This window comes from Triturus cristatus, chromosome 1_2 (genome assembly GCF_964204655.1).
Source record: "Triturus cristatus chromosome 1_2, aTriCri1.1, whole genome shotgun sequence".
NCBI lineage: Eukaryota > Metazoa > Chordata > Amphibia > Caudata > Salamandridae > Triturus > Triturus cristatus.
Genome location: NC_140580.1, coordinates 220871466 through 220892937, shown reverse-complemented (window position 1 = coordinate 220892937; position 21472 = coordinate 220871466). Strand labels below are relative to the sequence as shown.

General features: G+C 42.8%; 1 protein-coding gene across 8 annotated transcripts in view; it reads left to right on the top strand.

The window, feature by feature from the left end:
- Positions 1–21472, top strand: part of USP54 (ubiquitin specific peptidase 54) — a 1650598-nt gene that overhangs the window by 585888 nt on the left and 1043238 nt on the right. The gene's annotated exons all lie outside the window — the stretch shown is intronic.

Here is a 21472-nt window from a genome sequence, read left to right as displayed (position 1 = left end):
CTGCGAGTTGACAGAGGGACTGGTAGTTAATATTTATACTGACAGCCAGTACACCTTTGGAGTTGCCCATAATTTTGGGCGAGTCTGGGCAGAGAGAGGGTTCCTTACGTCCCATGGCACAAAGATTCAGCACTGTCATCTTATATATAGGCTTCTGTCCGCTTTGACACTCCCTAAGAAATTGGCAATAGTAAAGTGTAGCGCCCATAGGAAAGTTACTGTGATGTAGGTAAAGGAAATGCTTTTGCAGATCAGACAGCTAAGGAAACAGCCTGGACTATGATGAAAAGAATGTTCATAGCAGGTCCCGCTAGGTGGGTGCCCAAGGTCACCATGTTTGAAGATACACTTGAGAATATGAAGGAAAAGCAGAGTGAGGCCACAGTGGAGGAATTAGCAGTGTGGCAAGAAAGTACAGCACAATTGAATGATGAGTGATGTTGGATTGACAAATCAGGGAAGCAAAGATGGATGTTGCCAGATGCATATTTTCTTCTTGCAGTCACAATGGCCCAGGACCCAGCCCAAATCAGTGCTAAGGGTATTTGTAAGTTGTTAGACCCTGTATGGCAGAATGATAACATCTCCAAAACTGCTGCACATTTAGTGTAGTATTGCATGGTGTGCATGATGCTCAATCCTGGAAAAGGTACCCCTACACCACCTGGTAATTTTGCACCACCTACTTTCCCTTTTGAGGCTCTTCAATTAGATTACATCGAATTGGACAGGGTCAATAATTTGAAGTATGTGATGGTGGTTGTTTGTGCATTCAGTAAATGGGTTGAGGTTTACTCCACTAAAGACAATGCAGCCATTGCGACTGCCAAGGTACTCCTGTAGGAATTCTTTCCTCGCATCGGCTTGCCCTGTTTGATCTGGACTGATAATGGAAGTCACTTTAATGCAAAGGTCATACAGTTAATTTGTGATGGTTTGCACATAAAACAGAAATCCCATCCTGCAAACCACCTGCAATCCGCAGGTTTGGTTGAGAAGTGCAATGGTACTCTCAAACTGAAGTTAGCAAAGATTCAGGCGACAACAGGGTTACAGTGGCCAGGTGCTTTACCATTAGCTATTTTGTCGACAAGAACAACAGCACATTCTAGAACAGGATTGTCACCTTACAAGGTCGTGTTTGGACGCCCGGCAAATGTCTGGGGCGGCCTGTGCCCTAGCAGATTTTCTGATATTGAGTATCCATTGTTGACAGACTATCTTTGCCAAGTAACTGAAAATTTGCGTTCTGTTCACCAACAGGTCCGTGAGTCCCTTTCACTCACACCAGAGGGGCACAGACACAATATTCGGCCTGGACATTACGTATTGGTGAAGAATTTCCAGTGGAAGAAAAGTTTGGAGCCTCGTTGAAAGGGACCTGAACAGGTCCTCCAGGCAACTCGAACCACTGTGAAAGTCGCTGGCCGAAAGAACTGGATTCATGCCAGCCATTGCCGCAGGATACCCTTACCCTTGCCCTATGATCAGTGGGTGAGGGATGGCGTTAGGGACACTGAGTCTGAGAAGGTGCCTCAGTTCGTCCCCTTCAGCGACGCAAAGTTAACGTGGATCCAAACGGATGCAGAGAATGATGACGCGCTAAATGCAGTGGTCCCTCCAGAAATTCGAGCCATGAAGGAGCCGCTGTTTGTTGACGTGCCGGGAGTCACCAGGTACAATTTGTGCCGTCGGCTGAGGAATAGTGCAGATTAGCCAGGAATGGACTGTGTAAGTTAGGGTGCACTTTGCTATAGTATTAGGTGTTAGTTTAGGTTGTCGTGAGATTGGTTCACTGTTCTGACATTGGACAGGATAAATATACCGTGCTCCCTAGGAAGGGGGTACCTTATCCTGAGCGACGTGGGATTCATCTTGAGCTTAGAAATCAGCAAGCTCCATCCCCGGAGCTTGAGAGCGCCAACTTTGATGAACAATAGGAGCTTTTACCAGTGAGGCTCTGACGGACACTGGGAACACTTACTTACATTATCAGTTTATCTGCATTTCTTTTCTTACATCATAATGCATCCGTTTGGTCGCCCTATTGAGGAGGAGGAACAGCCATTTGCTCCACCGCGTTTAGCGAAGGTTTGTCAACAAAGAGTAAAGTAGTTTGCATATTAATTGTTATGATTGTGCTAATAACAATACCTGGAATATCCTGGTTTCTAGAAGAGAAACATACTGTACATTCCTTAGTTGGTACAATGCCCACTCCCTCTGAGCACATTTTTGTTACTTTGGCTCCACACAAAGCAACTATAGGTTGTCCTAAACCGATAATGCTTTTATATACATGTTGCATCAAGCTCATAATGTCTCCAATCCACCAAATTGTTGGGTTTGTGGGTTACTCCCTTCAGTCTCTCATAAGAGCGACAATTTGTTGTCCCTACCATTGACATATATCGGCAGCTGCGAGGGTTGGTTTCAATTGTTTTGACTGGTATATTTCCAATTTCAACTTTCTGCTTTAGATATGACGCCTATTGATTCTCACACTGCAGTTGAATATATGTGCTTCTTTCAAGTGTTTACTCCCATAGGACCAGCAGGAGCAGGGAGCCTCGGTACATTGTCCTCAAACTCTTGTTTGACAACGTACCATAAGGTAAAGTGCACTGCGTGATTTCCAATGGTTTAACACTTCTGAGTACTTCCAATCTTTCCGGAGTCAAAATCTTACTGAGGATAAGCTGATACCTCTGTCAGTGATTAATACGACAGCTAGTTTTTGTTTCCAGGGGACAGGGAAGATAAAGGTGGGTGCGACTAAGTGTAATTTCACATACAAATTGAATACGAAAAATAGTCCGCCTTCGATTCTACCCCATAATGTCTATTTCATTTGAGGGTCGCAAGCTCATATGTGGCTCCCGAGGGGATGGTCAGGTGCATGCTACATCTCTTTCCTTCTTCCCCTGTATATGTTGCCCCGTCAAACTATCAACAAATTCATCGATTGCATCGTAGAAGTCCATCCCTGTTCCGAGTCAAGAGGATAGTTGATACGAAAGACTTTGATCAGACTGACACTACCGCACAACGGTTTGGGGATGCTTTGAAGGGCCTACTGCCTTATTGAGGTCCCATGGCTAATAGCCTTCAAATTTGTCAGATAAAAAGAGTTGTTGAAGAGGTTATCAATACGACTGCGGGGATAATGGCAAATATCACTGCTGAGCTCCAGGCTATGAGATTAGTTACTTTGCAGAACAGGATGGAGTTAGACGTCATCCTTGCAGATCGGGTCATTGGCCGCAGCTGTTGCGTTTACATACCTGATCACACTCCCAATGTGTATGCAGCTGTACAAAAATTGCATAGACTTTCGTCTGGCATACACCAAGAGACAGGGTTGTTCTTGAATATGTTAACAGTAAGGGGTTGGAAGATTCCCATCTTTTTCATTGTGGTTGCTATTATTATTTTTACATGTTGCCTCTGTATACACTGTCGTCCGGCTTGTGGCACCTATTGTGTGCATGTTCTCACCCCTAAACAGAAAATATCAGATAATGATACTAGTGCTGCGATCATGTTGCAGAAGGACATTGAGGACATGATGCAGATCGATGAGGGTATCTTTGAATACTGATTATTAGGCCTGGGCGAAGCACTATGCTACGCTCGCGTAGTTTGCGAAGTTCGCGCTACTTCGCACTACGCGAACTGCACGTAGCACAGTGCGAACACGCGTAGCGTAGTGTTGCGGTCATTTTTTGCTTGCTCGCGGTCCTCAACGTCAAGTTGGCGACCGCGAGCAAGCAAAATGACATCCTGGCGAGACTTTTTCCTTGTTCGCGATCGCGAGCATGGAAAATAAACCTCCCGGCGAGATTCCCAACGCGAGAAGGTCAGGTTTCTCATTGCGAGGGGTCGCGTATGCTCGCGACCGCTCGCGATGAGAAACTACCAGTTCGCGTTGAGAAAGCTGCAGCTCGAGGAAAAATCTACTCGAGCAGCAGAAAACTACAGCTCGCACTGTGCAAGATGCCATTTTCAATGATTGCACAGTGCCGGTTGCTTGTCCGCACTGTGCAATCATTGAAAACAACATCTTGCACAGTGCGAACATGTTACTTCGCAGTTCGCGAAGTGCTACGCGTAGCTCGCGTAGTGCGAACTTCACTTTGCGTAGCTTCGCGAAGTGCTACTTCGCGAACTACGCCCACCCTTACTGATTATGTAAGCACCAGCTCACAGTGATGTTTCTTATCCTTGCAAACATGCTATAGGTTCCTTGATAGTAACATAAAATTGTTAGCTCTGTTAAAAGGAGGATCTGGTAGAATAAAAATGTCTTCGCTGTGTTGTGTATATATATATTGTTCTTCATTAGTAAGCATTTGCTGCACCATTTTATGTTTAGCTGCCATTTTGATCCATGAGCAAAACTAATCCCTCTCTCTGCCTCTTCGAGGGGCAGCTTTGGTAATTTTTGTTTTCTCCAAGGTTGGGCCTTGCTGTACTAATGAATACATTGTTTTTAATAGCGCATACCTTTTCCACTAGATACAGACCTGCTCCCACTAGTCCAGCACTGGGTACAGAAAGAACTACCTTGGCATAGAGACAGTGTGTGCCCGGTCTCAGGATCGAAACTTTTCCTTCTGTACCTCCTTTGTGTAGCTGCCTCCATCTGGAAATTTTCAGTCTGGGCGTGTCTTCATTGGTTCTGAATCGTACATAATGTATCACCATGTTTTCTGATGTCAGTCCCTCTGCAGCAATCCCTAGAGACTGGGCAGATTGGACTCCGCTCGAGTGTACCTGAATAAATGCTTGTTTGTATTCTCTACTGTCTGCCCGACTCTTCATTTGTATAGAAGGCTGGGAGGTGGTCGCAAGTGACCCGGGTGGCCCTATTCGGGTCACTTGCTTCAGTAGGCCCCATCTAAGTGTACGTGGCCACAGTGATCCAAATAAGCAACTGCCATAGGCTTGTCTGAGATCAGTAGAGGTTTTCTGAGGTAGGCACGCTACGGTTGAGCCTTTCATCTGTTGACAGATGTCTCATTTGAGGACAAAGTCCTTTGCTCTGTTTGGTTAGACCTAGCCACCAATAGCGCTGCTTCAGTAACAAGACTGTAGCAGTAACCCCTACGTATACTGAAACCAGACCCTCATGTGCAGCTAGTATTAGTTTCAATCTGCAATCAGTGTTTGGTATTACTCTGTTGCCCACTCCTGGAATCTGAGCATACAGATTATTTTGTGCATCTAATTTGTAAGAGTACTTGAGTGGAAAGCCTTGCTCCAGGTGGGTGTCATTGCGGGCCGAATTGACAGCCACCAAAATGTCTCTGTCTAATCTTGTCCTTGAACGAGTGATTGCAGCAATGACAGCAATGCACACTGTTGCCTTAGTGGCTTCCTCAGCCATGGAATTCCATTCAACCTTAATGCCAACACGTTGAAGACTCAATGTGTGGATAACATGAGCCCGTTGCAAGCATTCTTTCAGCTTCACCACTTGTTCCCAAAGCAGCTAGTGCTGTATTGTGCAACCCCTGGAATCTCGAAATCCATTTTGGCCCCAATCTTGGACAGGACACAGTAGTATGAATTGCACAATATAAGTGTGGGAAATCCGTGATCTGTACTTTGTAGTGCCAGAATTAGGGCTTTGATCTCTGCCAGCTGCGCTGTGCAGTCCCCTAGGAACTGCATGTGTGTTTTTTCAGGACAGAACTTTCCATCATATATTTGCCCTTTACTATTGCGCACACCACAGAATATTGGTGTTGTGTTCCTAGGGCAGGCTGAGCAGATCCATTGGTATAAATGATGTAATCATATAGATCAAGAGGTATTATTTCATTGGGAAGACGATATTCTTGTTCGTACTGCAGGAATGCTTGTGTTTGTAGTCAGAATCGAATCTGTAATCTGCATTTGTTGCAGTGAGAGAGTTAGCCCATTGTATTCATCTTGTATGTTAAGCTTTGGTGTTTGGAATGCTTGCTTTGGTGAAGGCCTCTAAGGTCGGTACTTGGGTGAAGGCAATTATGTGTTTAGCCCTGAGCTAGTGTACTCTCTCACTACAGCAGTCTGTACCTCTGTGAGAATGTTCTCACTGGGTGCAAAACTCATTTCAACGTTGGTGTACAAATGTGATGTGTATGCAATGGGTACTGTTACACCTTCATACAAAGTGATATAGGCGTGCCCGGTTGGTCCAGCGGCTACGCGGTTCACCAGGTTACTTGTGTTTACACATGTGTGCAAATGTTTGGAAGCTATCATATCAGCTTGTATGGAACGTAAAAAGTTTGTATGTTCTTGTGTCCAATGGTTGATTGAAAAATCTGGTCTGATTAAATCGTAGAATGGTTTTACTTGTTCTGCGTAATCCAAAATGTATGTTCTGCCAAAATTCAGGAATCTTAAAATGGATTATAGTCTTTTCAGATTCGTCGGAGGTTGGAGCAGTGCACATTTTTCTAAAAAATGTGCTGCCAGGCTTTTGCCTTCACTTGACAACTCATATCCCAGAAACAGGACATTCAGGTGGGCAACTTTTCATTTTTTGAATTTAAATTAGTAACGCAGGTGAGCAAACCCTAGGATTATGTTGTTTACTCTAGCCAAGTGTTCCAGTAACTCATCGTCCATCAGATAAATATCGTCTTCATAGGACAATGCCTCCTAATTTAAATTTCGAAGTAACTATTAGGGCTATTCTTATACCCTTGAGGTAAATGGCAAAATTGATGCTGTGAACCTTGCGCTGAGAATGCTGTCAAATGTCGGCTTTCATGCGCTATATTCTGGCAGAAGAATCCATTTGAGATAACCAATATTGTTTTGTATTTCTTCCGCACAGTGTTGTTCATCAGTGCGGTACTATGTGTATTTTGTACTGCAAATATGCTTGTGGATGTTTTTAGATGCCTGTAGTCTAAGACTAGACAGTATGAATTGTCCGGTTTCATTACGGGAAACAAGGGATTATTCATGGATGAGGTGCAAGTTTCTTTTACCTCCTGGTATTCAAGTTGTTCTAGGATTTCCCTAACTTGTTTTTTAGCTTCATGTTGTATTGGGTACTGTCTCTGGGGCTGAGGGACTGCTCTTAATTGTATTTCGTGATGAGGAGACTCATCATCCCACCCATCATGATTTTGGTAAAGTGCAGGAGCTAGCGCTAACACGCTCTCCCTAGCGTACAAATGTTTAACCGATTCTGGAACGAGGTCAGAGAAAGCAGGTAAAATTACTGTTTCCTTCATTGAGCATTCCATTACGAATTCAGGTGGCCAATCCTTTCAGCAAAAAGAATTTCGTAACCATATGTCAGGTACTCCCAAAATAGAGCCTTGATGTTTCTGGGTATGTCCCCCTTCATTTGGAGTGTTATTTCGTGCAAACGATGTAGGACACTTACCCTTGTATCAGGTGTTTCCCCCGTGATATGCTCATTTAGCACTACTACCACCAGATAGTCCATCAGGTTCTGGCGAGCTATTGTGACTTCTGCAGCGCTGTCCAGCATCGTCGCTGCCCATTTCCCCTTCAGAAGTTGAGTCTTTAGTAGCATGGGCATGTCTTATTTTAATACCAGCTACCTTCTTCATTTTGAATTGAGGCTGAGAGTCTTTGGTTTGTCTTTTTTTTTTAAGGATGTAGTCTGAAGTGCGATGTGTTTCCCATTTCAGCTTCACATGCTCTTCTGATCTGTGCTCTGCCCATCCACCTCTCTCCGAACATGTATCGGATGAATTCTGATAACTGTCAGGCTTTCTAATATTCTCACGGTTTCTTAAATGATATTTTTTGTCAGTGGTTTCCTGCTGAGAAGACCCACCCCGTGATTGTGTGTTGTTTTGTTTATTTTTTTGTTTGTCTCATTTCTTCTTGGGAGAATCAGGTGCTTGCTTAGAGTTATCCTTTTCAGAATTACTCTAAACCTGCGGTTTCCCAAGTCTGGATCCCAAATTATCTCTGCCTAGCTTAGCATAGGTTTCTTCGATAATCGTAAGCAATTCCAGCTCCTGCTCCCTTAGGTGTTGGTGATTGGCCAATGCTGTTGCTTCCCCTTTTATGTTACTTAACATAATGGCTGATACCGCTGCAAAACTGCCCATCAGTTTCATCCCCAAGTCCAGGGCAGGTGCTGGCCTGTACTCATTCTGTACCTGTATCAGTACTTCAGATAAAACTGCTTTGGAAGGGGTACCTTGACACTGGTGTAAATTGCAGAGAAGACTGTACCCCAAGTGGTACAATCTTCCACTGGGGGAGCCATCCCCATCTGCAAGTAAATTGTTACTGTTCTATGTTTGTCCTGTGGGCCTGTATGGGGGGAAAACCACTTCAAGCGGACTTGTTTTCTGCGCTATGCAGAACGGAATTTGCTCTTGACTGGTCGGAATCTTTCCCGTTACGGCGTTCAGCATTTGTTGGTTGATACCCATGGTAGCCAATTGGGGTTGTGCAGTCTGAGTGGTCTGCGCAAGGGTAATTGTGAGTGATTGCGTTATGAACTGTGTGAGATTTCTGTACATTTTTACTAGAACTTCATATAGTGTTGCTAATTTTGCTGCATCTAAATTAGTAATATTAGGATGCAGTGTATAAGTCTCTAGGACCAGCCAAGTTACTCCTTTACTGAGTGGACCGAGTCTACAGTATGGGGGAGGGTGCCTTTAAACCAATGTATGTGTTCTTAGTAAGTGAAAGGAATTTCTATGTCCACACATGGAACGTATTCCTCTGGTGTTTCATATTCAATGTAAGTGTGAAACAATTGTGTGAATGCATCCGCAGCTAGGAATTTAACCCAAGAATAGAATACCTCTGTTCTGAATGCTTTGTGTGCCTCGACCACTAAGGTAATGTCGCCACCCGTTGTTGGGAGGTCATACTGTAATACTTTTATCGTAACTGCGTGTCTGCTATTTTCTGTAATATTTAAAGCAACTACTTGATTTTCACTGTTATCCCCGTGTTCGGACATTGTGTGAAGAGAGAAGAAATGTAGTAAATGAATTTCCAGAGATAGGTTTAGCATAATGTGAGATTTTTTTTATCCTACAAGCCTGAATAACCTACAGCCAATACATAGGGTATACCTACTCAGCTGAGACGTATTTCCCTTCCCACCACAGATGTCTCTGGTTTGGAGCCGAGTAGAGGTCTCTGAGAAAAGCACAAGTGAACTACTCGTATAGACCATTAAATAAGAAGCCAACAAACGTTGGCGGCACCATGTCGCTTAGTACACCACTAATCCATTGGATCTGCGCGTTTGTTGGACAACATAAACTTTGGGTGAGGTGCCTAGATTCATTTCATGCACCCTTGGAGGATATGTTGGCCTAGAGACCAGCTAGCTCACAGTGCCACCGTAAGCTCACCTAACTTACCGCGGAGAAAATAGCTTCTGGCAACCACTGAACATGACAACCCTGTCCCCTCAAAGATCGTGGAAGCAGATCAGAACCTTTAGCTCATTCACTCATGCTTACTTGTGATCCGAGAAATATACAGAGAAAACACAGTGGGATGTTTTCAATATATTTTTTGAACCAACGTTATTCTTGTATAGAATACATGTGCTGCGATAATCAGTAGACCAAAGCAGACGGAACTGATTATAAGCACCAAAGGAGTGAATAGTAGGTATAGTTCTACCATGGTGCTAAAACAATGCAGGCATATAAACAAGGCAGTAATCAGGTGAACCCTACTCTGCATGTACCTAGAGTGTGTGATGGTGCGAAGCCAAGAATCCTCCCAAGGGACGTTCCAACCCCTTTACCTGGTGGGAGAGAATTTAGGAGCCTGTCACGAACTGGACATCCCCTAACGGAGATGTCAGACCGCTGTTCTCAGCATGCAGGGACCCTTGGTGTCAGCTGAAGTGCCTCCTCTGCTAATCTTTTGGGATGCTCATTATTTATGATAGAAAGCATCCTTGTGATGTGTATATAGATTAGCGATGTGATGAATATGTCGATAGCCCTGTTGCACCAAGAAAGAAGATAGAACGACATTGGTACATAGTGCGTCAAAAGGCCTTGTACATTTTGTGCGATGCATTGCGGTAATGTTATGCGAAGCTAGCTGTGTAAACAAAGTAGTTTCAGAGAAACTAATGCAACATTGTCGTGCACGCAAATATGTGAAAAAGGTCACAGCAGAAATGTTATTGTGCAAAATTAGGGTAATTTAAGAAAAATGTGTAGCTCCGTTACTTGGGCCTAACCGAGGCACATAAAAGTTTCTTATAAGAAGTGCGCCCTTAGGTACAGACAAACACTGTTGTTGCAGCTGTCCTGATTTATATTACATTTCTGTTGATGGCAATTATGTGCTAAGTGGGTTATCTGTGCACATATGGTGGGTGGTTTTTACTACTAAGTTTACAATCTTCAGTTTGGTTAGCAAAATCGGCCTCTAGGCCTTGAATTTGTCTGAAATGTGAAGTTCTTTTACTATTGTTATCTGTATTTTTTTGAATTGCCTTATAATGTTTTTTTTCAAAAAAATGCTTGAGTGAGTATGTGCTTTTATGGTTTGTATTTACGAACCAAATAAAGGATTAAATTAAATGAGTGTGCTGTGATGTATTTTCATCATAGTCTTGGGTGTTCTGGACGTCCCCTTGGCTACAGTTTACTTACTGGCGGCGACCATGGTAACTTGGTGTTGTCTCCTTTTCCTTTTCAGGTGAAAGTCTCTCTTCAGTATTATGAGTTGGAGATGCACTCATTGAATAAAAAAGAGAAATAGATGAGGAAATGCAAATAGTAGAAGACAATTGGCCAGAGACTGTTGTTTTTTGCAGTCGGGAGGGTAGCACACTTGTTCTGATACAGGTTTGCAAGGATGCAGTCGAGGGGTCAATCCCTATTCTGGGATGGAATTTTTTCCCTTTCTCACTTATAAAAAATATAAAAAGACGAAAGAAAAAGTGTTACTCCTATTTAGTTTTGAAAAGTCAGAAAATAGAAAATAAGAGTTATAAATTAGAACTCTTTTGTAAAATGAGTATATCTCCTGTTTCCTTTCAAGTAGACTATGATTGATTTTTTTTTTTACCAAACATATTTTTATTGAAGATTTTGACATAGTACATTGTATGACATTACTATCATTTTACCCCACACAGGGGCTGTTGCAAAGTTTGACAGGACTTAAACTGTACAGAGTTACACATCGCTAAGGAGTGGCCCATACCCATTGTAGTGCTTAACTAAAGGGTACAGTTGCAAGCATCACTGGGGCTTAGGGTACATCCTTGTGTTTCGTACGAGGAAGCAAACGAGGTAAGCCAATGTCCCATCTTTCTTTTGTGATGGCTTGTCCTCCATTCCTTCTAATCAGAAGGTGCTACAGAAGGAGTACTATGAGTCTTATAAAAACAGCTCCCAACCGTGGAGCATCAAAAGCAAGAGAAAAAGAAACAACCCCCCGTCTCCCTCCCCCTCCCCTACCATGGTGGCGGGTCAAAGAAAACAGGTTCTTGAACTTGCGATGATAGGAGGGAACTCACATCTGAAAGAGATGCAGAGCTCTCACAGAGGAAGGGCAGACAGCTGATGGCAGTTCACGATAGAGGAAGGTGACCAATGGGCCCCTTCCTATGATTTTATTTTTAAACTTGATTAGAGGATACCTTGCTGGCATTGCTTTGGATAGCCTTCAGTCCTTTTTCAAGGTATATAACAGTTTCTCTCTGAATTCTTCTTTATCTTTTACTGCGGTACTCAGGAAACACTTGTCAAAGAGACATCATTCCTCCAAGGAGGAGAATGTTGACAGGAAAAAGCACAAGTAATAAGGTACTGTTCCTTTTTCACCTGCTGCTGGTTGTGGGCTATGATGAGCAGATGTAGTATTTAATTTCCACTTCCACTGTGGCTTTTCAAAAAATCTATGGATGACGAAGGCAGTTCCCCTTTCTCTCGCACATCTTCTATTTCTAATATAAATGTGTCATCGTTATCTTCTGCCTCATCTTGGCCTTTGTCAGAATATGATGAATGGTGGTCTTGTGCCTAATCCCACGCCAAGGTGGAAGGTTATTAAAAAATCAGAATTGACCACCATTTTCAAATATTTGAATGATAATCTTCAGATTCCCACCGCAAAATTGTTGCCTAGTACAAGTTCAGGTTTTTTCCAGCAGTTTCATCCTGCAGTGTTTGGCAATTAACAGAGATTATGGATTTGCTTTACATGGAAAGGTAGGATCAGGAAAAAGCAGGTCTCCCAACATTCTTCACACTCATGTATCCTTTGGCTAAAGGGGACATGGAGCTGCCATCATGAATTAAAGTGGATGCGATGCTGGGTAACTTGCTTCATCATTCTATAGTTATTACAGTGTATATGGCAGTGGCTGATTTGGCGGACCACAGGATAGGGGCTTCCTTGAAGAAGAGATTTTCACGATTGATCCTTGTTGTAAGAGCGGCTAGTTAAACTTTTTATGAATCCCAGTCTCTTGTAAAGGACTTCCAAACCATCACATCTGCTTTCCAAGAGGGAGTAGATTGCTCAGAACTGTGTTTGAATATGAAAATGCAGGCACGGTTCCTGTTGGATGTCTCTTGTGATTTATTAAAGGCCTCAGCCTTCTCTACAGTCTTTATTATTGTGGTTTATCTGCTTACCTACGAGAGTGATTTGAAGACATAAGGAGCCCATGTCTTGCTTCGCCTTCCAGATAATAGAGAATCTCCCACACGGTGGCTCAACACTCTTTGAAGCTGGAGACATGAAACACAACTAACACCTTTAGAGAAGGGTTTTATTTTTACAAAATGCAAAGACTCTCTTTTTAGAATAAGGATTGGGGTTTTATTTTACATAATGCTCTCGAACAGAAAGGCTTTTGCAGATACAAAAATAACAACATTCAAATACACATAGAGATATATATTTACATGCATGCAATAATAACACACTTGGTAAATGCAACAGTTAAATGCATGAATAATACCATAGATAAACATGCAGCAAATAATATGAGAAGTCTCAAGCAAATATAATATGACGTCCTGCAAGAGATCAGAAAGACATATATATATATATATACACTAGATACATCAAAGGATTACTTTGGATGTGCACCCCACTCAGTAACACATCACAAAGAAAACATCTCAAATGATCAAAGCCACTGACCACACATCACAATGGCAATAATCAAAACTCAACACTTCACCTGGTGCAAACACAGCATCTTAGCCCACTCCTGACCGGGGAATTAATACAGCTGGGGATAAGAGCCTCAGCAACCAGGGTTCCGCTGTTCCAAAGTAGAGGTACCCGTCCCCATTCGGATTCCAAAATCCTTATTTCTAAGTCAACAACTCTCAGCTTTATAATCTCAAAACTCGCACTAGAAGGTTTGAGAAACCTTTCCCCTGCACCAAAGGAATTTTACTAGGACTGACCAGCTTCTAAGCCAGCATTCCATGGCAGGAAGGAGTTCCCACGTTCCCTTTACAGTCTCGCATGTTCCAGCCTTTATCTTGACGAAGCTCACGAAAGCCTTCCAGGGTACATTAAACAATCTCTCAGAAAAACAATCCTTGAACGTGATTAACCCAAACAACTTGCAAGCGTGGCTGTGCACGCAGATAAAGCTCAAGCTAGGCAGAGTCAGAATTCAGGATGACATGAGGCCATGTCAAAGCCAATAGTAAGAACTTAATAATTCTACCAATGTACAACGCAATGCACATTTGTGCACCACTGCTTATAGCATCACATACTTCATCTCTGAATGTACAACACAGTGCACATTTGTGCACCACTGCTCACAACACTGCACTTCGAGACCAAAAAGTACATTCCACACCTCACTCTCTCTCTCATGCTTTTAAATGCACATCCCACACGTTCGTTCTTGGCAAGGCTGTCCTACTCCGTGACAGCTCCCACTGAAAGACTGCAAGATTACAAGAAATACACCTTTAAGAGAAACAAGGCATGTGCAGGACGTTGTACATTCAGGCTAGGGTAAAATAACACACCAAAGTCAATTAAAATAATGGTAGTCAAGGGTCATCACAGGGTGTCAGACCACAAGAGTGCCTCTAGCACTAAAGCCCTTAAGCTAGTTTGCTCCAAATACCCTTCTCTGGTAGCTGGTTATTTGGCGATCAGCTTGAAGACTGGCTCTGCAGAGCTTTGAAAAATCAATTACATGCTCAATGGTTTAAAACTGAGATCAAGCCTAATCCTCCATGGAGGCCATCGAAGAAGCGACAGTAGACATTAGTCTCAGTCTGGAAGAAATACATTTAAACAGCCTTTTTCCTTTAGGACTCAGAATACTGGACCTCCTCCTACTCCAAAACCCAAGAAGCATTCCTGACTATAGTGGGATTTTGTTAGGAGGGTGCCTTTAATATTTTTATCCAATCTAGCAAAGAAATGGTTGACATTTGGATTATAAGAATAATCAAGCAAGGTTATCCTTTGGATCTCCAGAAGAGCCCTCCAGACTATGATCCAGCTCATCTTTCCTATGCTCGGTACTCTGTTAAACATCCCATTTTGACTCGAGATCTCTAAAGTACAAATGCAAAAACAACAGTTGATGGACAGAATGCAGAACAATGTCATACATTCACCGCAGTACAGAGATCTGGGCCTAAATCCATCGTTTTTTTGCTCACCATGCCACCCCAGTTTAGACCTGGCCATTTGCAAATCAGTCTTGACCTTGTGCCTCATGGGAACAGTCCAGCCCAAATTGTCAAGCCAGGTCCTCCCTGGACAGTAAACAAGCATCCTAGGGCCGGTTTTGGGGTTTCACGCCTCTTCAGCCAGGATAGCTTGATTCCAGTGGCATGGAGAGCACGGGACTCACGTCTGAGCATACCCGTCCCACTCGGGGTGACAAATGCAAAAACAACAGTTGATGGACAGAATGCAGAACAATGTCATACATTCACCCCAGTACAGAGATCTGGGCCTAAATCCATTGTTTTTTTGCTCACCATACCACCCCAGTCTAGACCTGGCCATATGCAAATCAGTCTTGACCCTGTGCCTCATGGGAACAGTCCAGCCCAAATTGTGTTCCTGGTGAAAAAGCCACTAGGAGATTTCAGTCTAATAAACATTCTGAAGGAATTAATATTTCTGTGAAACATGATTGAAAATAAAGACATTGTAGCCGATCACCCCACTTGTCACTCGAGAGCAATCGAGGACCACATTGAATCTCAAGGGCACTTACCTTCGCATCCCAATTTTTCCTTCTGATCAAACATTCCCAGGGTTTTTCATGGAGGGTCAGCATTGGCAGTTTCAAGTCCTCAATTTTGGATGACATCCTCTGTAGAGGTATTCATGAAGGTGTTAGCTTCAATTATAGCCCTCCTATACAGTAAAGGGATTCTGATTCATGCTTACCTTGATGATGTAATTGAGCCACTCATTTTCAGAGACCTTTGTTCAGGATCCTAAGGAACTAGTGTGCCAAACCCTCATGAATCATGGGTTCTTGATCCATCACAACAAAGCTGAATTACTTCGGACACCGGACCTGGAGTCTATTGGAGCCTGTTTCCAGACACAACTATGATTTGCGAGTTTGCCACAGTAAACGGTAATCGGGATACAACTTTTGATGCACAACCTGTGAAAGCATAGCTCAGCCTCAACAAGAGATTGGCTTAGAGGTCTAGGTCACATGGTAATTTGTGATTTTTAGGGGAATGCTTTTAGGATCAAGGGAAAAAGTCATTTTCTATTGTTCTTAGCCCCCCCCCCCCCTTTGCATGCATCATAAATCTTTGTGGTGCCTTGAGCTTGTCTCCACCCGGATTCTTTAGTTTGTCTCCATCTGGAGCATTTCAATCTGGTTCAGCAGAGCTTGGACCATCTGGTATCAGTTGTAGATGAATTCCTTAAATGTATTCATGAGAATTTCCTTACCTATGGTAATGCAAGTAGAGTAGGGTGGGTGGGTGCCACTGTGGCACACCAGGTAATAAGAGTCCAGATTGCTCACAGAGGAAGGAGATGAAATCAGTTTTCCATGCATCTTTCTGATCTTCTATAAGGTCAGGTGATGTCAGTCAGAGCAGACAATATAGTGAAAAAGTCACATCTGAACGAGCAGTCAGGTATGGGTTCCCAGTCTGTAGCAGCCACAACTTACCAGTTAGTCGTTTGGCAGAAAATGATCTGAGATCTCCCGGTCAGCAGCTCACTTTTAAGGGAAGGGCAATATTTTGTAGACAATTAAGCAGAGTTTTCTTCCCTTCGATAATTTCTTTGTTTTGGAATTCCACACCTGTGCCTTTAGCCTGTGGAGCAAATACTCCATTGCCTAAATTCCTATCCAGGTTTCAGGAAGATGGTTGTTGGGGAAAGGATGCATTTACTTTTTTTCTTTGACAGCACCCCCTACTTGTATACGACTTTCCCCCCTTTCTGTTCATCTCCAAGCTGATAGCTCACCTTCAGACGGTGAAGGTACATCCAATTTTGGTAGACCCCTTTTGGCCAAGGATGACCTGATCACCCATTACTCAGAATTATGTTCTGTGTGTGCTGGAATAAGCCTTTCCAGTGAATCAGTGCCCTTTTCGATCACCTTTCTTTCTCTGAGTGTATGTCAAAGGATGCAGTTGATGCCATGGCTGTTGAAAAAAGGGGTTTCAAGATGTATCTTTCTTCCACTGTGGCTTTATCCGTACTTCAGCCCTTAATTTGAAAGAGTTATGTTATTTATACTCTAAACCTCTCTATTTGAAAACCTTCCCAGACAGGTTAGTGCTTCAATAAGGATACAGTGGATATTTTAAGGGCTGTAATAATCTATCTTGCATAGACACCAGGTTATGGACAGTGTGAAAGTCTGTTTGTTAATTTTGGTGTTTTTTGTTACTGGACAACCTGCTGTGAATTTGAGTAGATGATTAAGTTGTTGAATTCTATGGTTTATGCTTCCCAGAACACCTTTAGAGGGGTGGTACAAGGTAGATCTACCCAGGGAATGGCTGTATCATGGGTGGAAGGTTATGGAACTTCATTTACCATTAGTTACAAAGTTGCTATATGGGCTACTTTATTTAAAATTGCTTCTCAATACAGGTTGAATGTGGGAAACTGGTTCCTTGAAATTTGTTTTGAGCTTTGGCAGCCTCTACATCCTAATCAGCAATTTCTCCTTATATTTGCATAACTTCATTAACGATTTATGGTTTTTGAGAATCAGTTTTCTATTTTCTCTGGTATATCCTCATATAGTAAGTAGTGGTATGAGAAATGGGTTCACAAGGTTAAGATACTGCTACTTTCGACTAGTCCTCATTATTCCGAATACCCTTTCCTCATACCATTACTGACAGCGCTCCCTTTTCCTATTACAACCTTGATTTCCTATTATAGTTTTGGGATGTCAGGAAGTACTGTGGGCTTCTTCCATCTTTAGTAGGTGGGGCATTGCAAGGAGTTGGTAGGGTGGTCTCTTTGATTGATTTTGGTTGGGTCACGTGGCGCTTGGCTGGAAGGTGGGACACCTCATATAGAAATTAACGGTAAGAGAAAAGGGTATTCTGGGTAATGAGGATTACCAGTAAGTAACTGAATCTTAAGAAGCACAGTGGCTATCATGTAATAATGAACTTCTATAATGTTTGTGGTGTGAGTTGTAAAAGAATGATGATGTGTACAAGGCATGTTGCTTAATAAGTAATAATGATGTTTGAGGCATGTTCCTTACCACTTATGTGCAGGTGTTGGCCAATGGTAGACACCCGCACTAACTCTTAAGGGCGTGTGATGGTCATTGGTTGACATTAGGGAAGGGGATAAAGGGATTCCTGTTTATTACATTTTAGCTTGAGAAGAGCTTTCTGAGCAGTCTAAGTATTTATTTTCTTTGTAATGATGATCAGCGCGTAAGACGCACTGACGTCATTACATCTAATTACATCAGTGCTCGGGACAGGTCTCAGCCTCCAAGCACTGATTGCATTGGGAGAGGTATTTTTCGAAAGGGGAGAATCTCTCCTTTCCAAAAGTATCTGCCCAGTAGATCCCTGCTTGGGGATCCCCACAGAAGACTGTTCCCCCCATGCAATGGCCCATCCACTAAACACAAGGGATTTGGGGGAGTGGTCCATTTGGCAAGTGCCTGTGCTCCCCCAAGCCGCCAAAAATGTAAGTAAATGTAAATCTTCCTGCCCCCTGTGTGGCAGACAGGGTGACTAACCCCAATCTGCCCCAAAGCCCACTGGACATCACGGAAAAATGATTGAAAAAAAATATAGGGGTGGGACTGCCCACCATGGGCTTGGCCATGGCCCCAGCAGCCGAGGTCCATGCAGGTAACAGCCACGTGGGAGAAATTTCGAGGGACGTTGCAGAGGGAAAATTAAATAAATAAGTAATTTTCCCTCTGCATCGTCCCTCAAAATCCCCCCGCACGTGGCCCTACCGCCCCACCGCTGTTACCTGCAGGGACCGCTGCTGGTCCCCACCCCAAAAAGGTCTTTCTGTACCACATTTCTGTTTTATAAATTTCCAGAAGCTGCAGGGATCCAGAACATTCCTACCACCCAGCATTTCCGCCACTTGTCCCGATAAAAACGCTGTCCCACTTGTGTGTCTGGACCAAGAGCCTGTGACAAGAATGGCTCCTCGCAGTGGACTACCTTTGACCTTCGTCTGATCCATTCCTTTAATGAGTACAAGGCCCAGCCACACAAGTGGGGCAGCGGTTTTACAGGTACAAGTGGGGTATCGCTTGGCGGTAAAAATGCTGTGGGTTCTGGAAGTTTCCATCACAGAAATGTTAGGGAAATGCATAATTTTCTGCAAAGTTTGAGGTTTGTGGGTAATGCGGGTAAGAATCTTTTTTAGGAACCACGTGAAGCACGCCACTCTGGAATGCCCGTGGTGTTTAGTTTTTAAAAACATCTGTAGGTTTTCCTGGGTGGCAGCCGAGCGCGAGAAGTGCAGCCATTCAGCCTGGCAGTGAGAGAAAATTTGTATCTATCCATTCTCTCTTGGCCCAAATGTCAAAACAACGTCCAAGGTAATCTAAATTTCCTCTCACTTGGCCTGGGGAAGCGGATTCTCTAGTCCTCAGGTGAGCAGAAAGAATGTTTGGGCTTTGGGGGTAGAGGACTAACCCAATAACTCGGCGGCCTGAATATTTGTATCTCTTTATATATGTCGCCCTCACATTTAATGGAATTTCTGACCCTGCGGCAGATTTGCAGTTAACCACCCAGGAGGAAAATGTGTGTTTTTTGTCAAAGTTTGAGCTTTGCAAGGGCTGGCTAGAAAAATATTGTGAGAGCCACACCAGTCCCCCACCCTGGATGTCTAATTTTTATGAATGTGCAGGCTTGCTAGGTTTCACCAAGTGCCAGTTGAGCTGTGGCCCAAAATCCACAGCTACCCACTATGCAAAAAAAGGGGTACCTTTTCACTGGAAAAATGTGATGTGTCCATGTTGGGTTTTGGGCCACTTCCTGTCACGGGCACTAGGCCTACCCACACATGTGAATTTCAGTTTTTATCAGGAGACCTGTGGGAATGCTGGAGGCAGACAATTTGCGGCTCCCCGCAGATTCCAGGCTTCTTCCTCATAGAAATGAGGACACTATGTGATGTTTGTCAAAGATTGAGGTTTGCAAGGGCTTCTTAGTAGGAAAACCTGGTGAGCCATGCAAGTCACCGCACCCTGGATTCCCCCTTGTTTCTATTTTTCCAAAATGTGCAGGTTTCCTAGGTTTCACCAGGTGCCGGCTGAGCTATGGACCAAAATCCACAGCTACCCACATTGCAAAAATGTGTCAGTTTCCAGTGGATTAATGTGATGTGTCCATGTTGTGTTTTGCGCCCTTTCCTCTTGCGGACATGAAGCCTACCCACATAAGTGAGGTACCATTTTTATCAGGAGACATGTGGTAACACAAAATACTGGAACATTTCATATTACCAATTGGATTTCTCTGCATTTGTGCCTTCCAAATGTAAGCCAGTGTCTAAGAAAGAAGATATTTTGAAAAATGTCCTCTGAATCACATGTTGGTATGGGTACCCACAAATTCAGAGATGTACTAATACCCACTACTCCTAAATTCCGTATCTGGTGTCCTTTTCAGAAATGCACAGGTTTCCTTGATACTCATTTTCACTCCATATATTTTACCACATGAACTGTTCTATACTTGGTACAAAATGAAAAACCATTGTAAGGTGCAGCTTAGTTGTTGGATCTAGGTACCTCAGGTTCTTGGACAACCTACAAACCCTATATATCACCGCAACCAGAAGACCCTAGCGGACATAATAGTATATTGTTTTTGTAAATCCACCATCATGACAAGAAGTTACAAACCACTAGTTTCTTTGGAAAAACTTGAAGGGATCTACACAATTGACCCGTGCTTAATTCAGAATTTTGTCTACTTTTCAGAAATATTTAACTTTCTGGATCACTTGTTGGTTTCACACCGGTTTTCTGCACAACCTGGAAGTTGGTTAAAAGTACAAAATTTCAGCTAAATTAGCTGCCGCTTAAGAAAATGCCAAAATTGTGGTTATAAAAAAAATAGGTTTTTAATTGAGCTCTGCATGTTCCTGAAAGCTGGGAAGACTGTGACTTTAGCCCAGCACACATTCTGTTGATGCCATTCTGAGAAAAAAAAAACAGACACTTCTTTGTGGAGCACATTTTTCCTATTTTTCCCAAAAATCTAAAATATTTTTTATATTTTACCTATTTCCTTGGCCCCTACTGGGGAATCCACAAACCCAGGGTACCTTTAGAATCCCCATCATGTTGAGGAAAAAGGGCTCAAATTTAGCATGGATACCTTATGTAGAAAATAATGGAGGCCTAAGTACAAAGTACCCAAAATAGCCCAAAAAGGGTTAATTCAGCACTCGATTAGAAAAGCCTCAGCAGTTAGGTTTGTACGTGTTTCATAAACAATTATTTTTTTTGTATTTGTCAGTACGTCCTTTCAAAAACATGTCCCTGTCTTCTTGACAGTGTCCACTTCCAACACCATAAAATGTTGGTAGAAATGATCTGTTGATTATACAATGAATATGGCTGTTCTTGAACATTTTAAATTAGATATAGGACCTTCAGTCCTGTGTGAAAAAAAGTTCTAGTCATAGATACCCAAAGCTTTTCAATAAGTTTGAATCGAGTACATGGATTGCTTCTGAAAAAAGTCAAATTAATTTCCTTATGAAACAAGCTATTTCTCTGGTTAACAGTTTTAGGTTTTTATCCCATTAGACAATCAAATTGAATAAAGCAGTAAAAGAAACAATCTTGAAATTGGTGCGTTACAAGCTGGAAAGTGAACAGTGACCACTAACTCTTATAGTCTTTCAAGAGCTTCTTCTCTGATAGCTCTATTTATAGAATAGGTATGAAATATTTTTCAACCAGGTTAAAGATGCAAGCAGATGAACTTCCTCTGCATCAGGAGTCACCTGTATATTATTGGGTTCAATG